This window comes from Argopecten irradians, chromosome 13, assembly GCF_041381155.1.
Source record: "Argopecten irradians isolate NY chromosome 13, Ai_NY, whole genome shotgun sequence".
Taxonomy (NCBI): domain Eukaryota; kingdom Metazoa; phylum Mollusca; class Bivalvia; order Pectinida; family Pectinidae; genus Argopecten; species Argopecten irradians.
This window is the reverse complement of record NC_091146.1, coordinates 16,616,917-16,623,172: the sequence shown is the minus strand read 5'-3', so window position 1 is coordinate 16,623,172 and position 6,256 is coordinate 16,616,917.

The following is a 6,256-nucleotide window of genomic DNA, read 5'->3' as shown; positions in this document are numbered from 1 at the left end:
TGGTTTTACCAGTATTGGGATCGCAATTCCGGAACTAGCTTTTTACCCCCCCCGGCTGGTGTCGTGAAGAATAAACTGAATAACCACACATTTGTGGTATATGTAGTTGTAATTTGCACCCAGATACAATATAAACTAGTTTAGAATCATTCTGTAAACTTATTCAGCAGCATCAATATCAATTTAAGTGGATTGCGAAGAAAATAAGAAAATTTAGTGAACTGCATTTCATTAATAACCTAATAATATTCTTAAGGCAATCAACAGATACAAGTGGTGTCGTGGTAAGTCCTGAGCTTTCTACGCTGACGTCCGGGGTTCAATTCTTGTCGTCGGCAGCTTACTTTTATTTTTTTTTTATTTCATATTTTTATTTGTTGTTAATTCACCATGCTTGAAAATATTCTTTTATTTTGTCTTTATATTTATTTTTGTTTTATTTTATTTTTATTTTCCAAAAGTTTATTCCAAACATAGACATGTACTGTATAGCATATACACTAAATTACGAACATCCCACTATTACGGCCACTTATTTTCAGTTCCGATTTTTTTTCTCTTCAGAAATACAATCACACCGCTATTCCGTTTTACGACCAATTTTCATAGTCCCAACGACCACTAAATTAACACTAATTGACCCTTTGATTATGACCACAGGCACATGTGACTTCACACCTCGCTGTGCCTCACCTTCCCGCACGCAGCAACCCGTGACCAACTACCCGCAGGTGCATCAGTCAGTCTTTTGTTTCCGTCGACCTAATTATCAGGTTATCTACCTGTACTAGGAGAGTGTTAATCGCCATCATTTGCATACTTGTGACGCTGGAGGCTGGCAGTTGACGTGATGGAAACCACAAGTAATGCAACGTTCTTTCGATAGCCCTGGTGGCGAGATCGAACGATTTAAATAGGCAGTTCTTTCTCATACGTGTAACGCCAATGGAATTAAAATTCTTTAATGTATGAGATATATTGATCTTATTTCAGATATTTATGAAGTACCGTACGTCAATCATCTTATTTCAATAGATGTGTCATCTATTTTGTTGCGGTAAACAATCGGTGTTTTGCATTAGTTAAAAGTACGCTTGACTAATGCACAGTAGTCTTTCAAACACTTTACCGATTGTGATCGTAAGTTATTATTTGACCAATCATTGCACATGGCGGGATAATTAAAATCGATTTCCGTAAATATTAATAATAATTTACACAGATCAATACCAATTTTAAAACACATAGATTCTCATTTACCTCAGGTGATACTATGTGATAATTAAACCAGAGACATAGATAATTTAATTACTATCTAAATCTCTGATTAAACTAACGATATGCATTTGAATTATAATTAAAACATAATAGAAAGTAATGTCTAGAAAAAGTATTTTCATTTAGATTGTCAACAATTACTTCAGTGAAATTCAGTGTAAGATTTAAATAAGCACACACCATTAACTTTATTTAATGAAAAAAATATGTCTATGCTCTAGAAATAAATGGTATAGTCATTATATGTCCATAATTCATCAAACTTTAAAAAAATATTTGTAAATTATTGGTTTTGATTAGATACGCATGCATTAAAATATGATATGATTAAGATTCTAATGGCCGACAAAACTAATTGATCAAATATAGTAATTTGCAAATTTATCTTAACCAAAATATATCAAACTGTTTTTTTCCCCACACGTACATGTACATACTCAGCATGCTATGTTATGTTTCTTATGTGTTTTTTTATATAAATGTAATGTATATGTCATGTCAAGTTTATGTTGATGTCCCATGTATTTGTAAATGTGTTAAATGCAAAAAATTGAACAAAAATAAAAATAAAAAAATATATATATATAATATACATTTATATATACATGTATATTGCATTTTTCATAAAATTTCAATTTTGAAACAAAAATACAGTACATATATTATGTACCGGTCAGCTAGGATACAGAGTTTCTGTTCTTGATCGTCATGATCATAGAAGAAACCTGGTCCACCTCAGAATTAAGACCACCTCGCTATTAAGACCACTTTTACTCAGACCACTGGGTGGTTTTGAAAGATAGGTTTTAATGTAAATACTGTTATACATATTCTCGACACATGTTATATAATGTTTCTGACGTCCCTTGCTCATACACATTTTCATTTACAGCGGTTCGGAGCGGTAGGGAGCTGGGTTTTCGAGAAAAATATTTCAAAGATTAAAGGATAGATAACCACCCCATATATACATCTCTTCGTATCTGTAGCAGTGCGCAGCCAAGCGTGAAGGTGTGATACATTGATCATGACCACATCAAAACAATAAGCAGTGATCTAGAGATGGCTGTTCTATTGTTTAGAGGATTCAAGTGTTTCAAGTTTTTATTTCATCCAAATGCATAACAAGCATATAGGGAACAGTACAATTATTATCATTATAATATGACATACAATGTATACAAGTATAAGATGGCGGAGGACAATATTTCAGTATTTCAATATACTAATAAGCTACATATGTATAAAAGACGTGATCACAACAGAACCTACGTTGATGCTGACGGCAAATACAAAGCAATTTTATCATTTAATTAATTGTGAGCAGAGTTTTTCTTTTCTCTGTTGCACGAAACAAAAAGTTACCCAACATATTCAAAATTTTAACATCTTTACTAGAGAATAATTCTATAAACTTATGCACGCTTGGTCTATGATAAAAATATCTGTTAATGTATTTTTCTCTTAATTCAGAATATGCCGGACAGAGAAGAACAAAATGTACTTCATCTTCGACGTCATTTTTATCACATAATGAACAAGTCCTTTGATTTCTAGGAATATTATTATAACGTCCGGATTCGATATTAAGACTATGACATTGCATACGGAATTGGCTTAAAAACTTCTTGAATTTATGATTTACAGGCTTAATTAAATAGAACTGTGTACAAAAATTATGAACAATATGTTTATACAAATAACACATTTAGGAGATACATCAAACGCACTATATAATTCTTGAACAAGAACATCATTAATACGTTGGTGGTATATTTGCAAAAAATGATTTTCATTTAAAACACATTGATTTTTCCAAACATATCCAAATCCCAAACTACAAAGTTCGTGCTTAATATGATAGACCCAATTCGTTTTACAATTAGGTTTTCTGCTATTCAATTCGACTAGTGCATCATAACAAGATTTCAGAATGCAATTGTTTGTTTTCAATAGTTTTAACCAATATTTCATAACAGCTGTCTTACGTTGAACATACAATGAATATCTACCCGTTTCGAAAAACACCATAGATGTATTGACTGTTTTTCTAACATTAAGTATGTCTTTAAGGAAAAGGAGGTGAATTTTTTCAACTTGGGGCGAAACATCTAGCCCCCACACTTCACAACCATAATTTAATATGCATGTAACATATGTAACAAATAAGGATAATTTTGTTTCTGTGTTAAGGCTAAAGTTTTTCATTTTTCTTTTTAATTGAAAGTATGCTTTCCTGCCTTGAGACGCCAATGTATCTTGTGCTACAGCAAATCTTCCATTAAAATTAAAAACCAAACCCAGGTAAACAAAACTTATCAACAATTTCTATAGATTTATCATTGAAAGTCCATTTTTCACCAGGTAATATTCTTCTCCTTTTCCTAAATATAACAATTTTTGTTTTATCTGTGTTTACTTTTAAATTCCATTTAACCGTATAAGTCTGTAGACAGTTGAGCATATGCTAGAGGTCAGTAGCGTCTTCGGAAAATAAGACTGTATCATCTGCATACATTAGCATAAAAAGGTTAAGTAACTGTAAGGGGTAACTTTGACAATCCGAGTTTATAAATTCACTTTCCATATCATTTACAAATAAAGAATATAGCATGGGAGACAAAGATTCCCCTTGTAATAAACCGACATGCAAATCGAACATGACGGATAGTTTACCATTTAGTTTCACGCATGAACGTACATTATCATAAATTGATGAAATTACATTAAGTAATCGCCCTCTTCTACCACTTTTCCAAAGTTTATGCCATAAATATCGATGATTAATACTATCAAAAGCCTTACTGTAATCAATAAAAGCACAATATAGTCGTTTGTTTTGCTCTATAGAATTAATAATTAAACTTTGCAACGCAAAGATAGCATCACTAGTACCAAACCCAGGCTTAAAACCAAATTGTGCATCGGTGACAATATCTTCACGAGCACTCCACTTTAACAAGCGCTTATTTAACAAGGACGTAAATAATTTAGCTAAATGACTTATTAACGTTATACCTCTATAATTGTTAACATTATTAATATCCCCCTTTTTATGCAGAGGAATTATGACACCTTGGGCCCATGACTCTGGAAAATAACCAATTTGTAACATGGTATTAAATAATTTTAACAAAACTGGTAAAAACATATTTTTATATTCAATGAAGTATTCGTTAAGAACCATATCGATGCCAGCAGCTTTGCCCTTAGGCAGAGCCTTAATTACTTCAGCTATTTCCTCAATACTAAAATCTACATCTAACTCTGGATATACACACTCACAAGGTTAAGTGTCATTTTATAACGAAATCTTATCGTTTGGTTGTTTATGCAAATTAAATGAAAAAATTCGGAGGTGTTTAAAATATAAATGAAATTGTAATACATGTACGTACTATTCTGTACTAGGCAAATGTACTAATATAATTTGTAACACAATGGGTTTTTTTCAGAGTAGATTATCATGTCAAAGTAAAATTGCTGAGTGAATCTGCTATAATATATATTGAAACCACTGAAGCTTATAATGTTCGTTACTGTAAAGGAAATTTTAGAAATATCAACCCATTTCAAATTATTCGACTGAAACTAATTAAGTCTTCCCATCTTCTCCTCCCGGTAGGAGTATGTTATTTTTTCATTACATTGTACAGATCAATATGAAATATTTATTGTAAGTAGGAAACAAATTTGACATATTTCAGAGTCAGTCGAATTCAGGTATTCTCTGATAGCAGATAATAAAACCGTGATATTCCACAAAATTAGTACTAATCTGATAGATTTGTATCAATTCATCAAAACAGTAAAAAGTAAGCGTGTCACTATCCTTCATTAAATCATATACTACAATTATGTTTTTCTTGAACCAAGCCTTATAAGAACTGTTTTTCTACCAATATTCATATTTCAAAGTAAATTATCATGTTCAAGCCTTATGAAAACAGTTTTGGAACCAATAGTCAAATTTAAGTAAATTATCATGTCAAAGTAAAATTTCTGAGTGAATTTGCGATCCGAATGTTGGACCTATCCTTGCTCCAAATTTTGCTGAACAACTTTCCATAATGTTTAATAAGAAGATATTTACAAATTGTAGTTAGAAAAGGACACTGATGACAATATCTGTCATTTAGGTAACTCGTGCCGTTACCGTTTGATAGTATATTTGTTGTAATGTAATACAAACTTGATAGACATAGAGAAAAAAATATTAACATGTTTTGACAAAAAACATCCTTCCTGCCATTTACATGTCGTTTAGTTAACTCAGGTTATTTAGTTTTATAGTTAATATATATACATTGATGTACTTGAAACTTGATAAAGCATATACCGGTAAACAGCTGATAGCTGACAGAGATTTTTTTCTCTCTTTCCCTCTCTTTCCCCTCTTTCTCCCTGATATGTTGCCAAAGTAGTATTAGTGAAGTTATGAAGCATGAAAGTCATCCTTTATGACAACATACGTTAGTTATATATGTTACACGGTCTGACAACCATTAATTTTTGTAGTTATAGATAGTATGGTGTTCTTAAACTTGCTAGATACATTTTTGTTAAACAGGAAATCCTTGATGTCATTCATATTAGTCATTAAAGGTCAAATACGTGTATGGTATTGCTTAAACATTATATGAGATTTTATATAATATAACCAGTAAGTTTTTTCTTGATATCTGAAGAATGCCTGTTTAGTTTTTAACAAAAAAAAAAATCAATTTAATTTGACATTACAAGTCACCATAATGCTGAAACTTTTCTTTATATAAACTTGACAACATAAATACTTCCTCTTTGATTGAAGGTTCTGCACTGAAATGCATTATGTGTATTTAGAATAACTTGACCTGTACAAAATGGGAGAAAATAAATCAATGTGATAAATTATTACGACCAAATAAAAAAAACAATTATTTGTATTAGTTTTTCAGCCTTAGTTTGAGTCCTGTTTCCTTTGGATCGTTTTCCAATT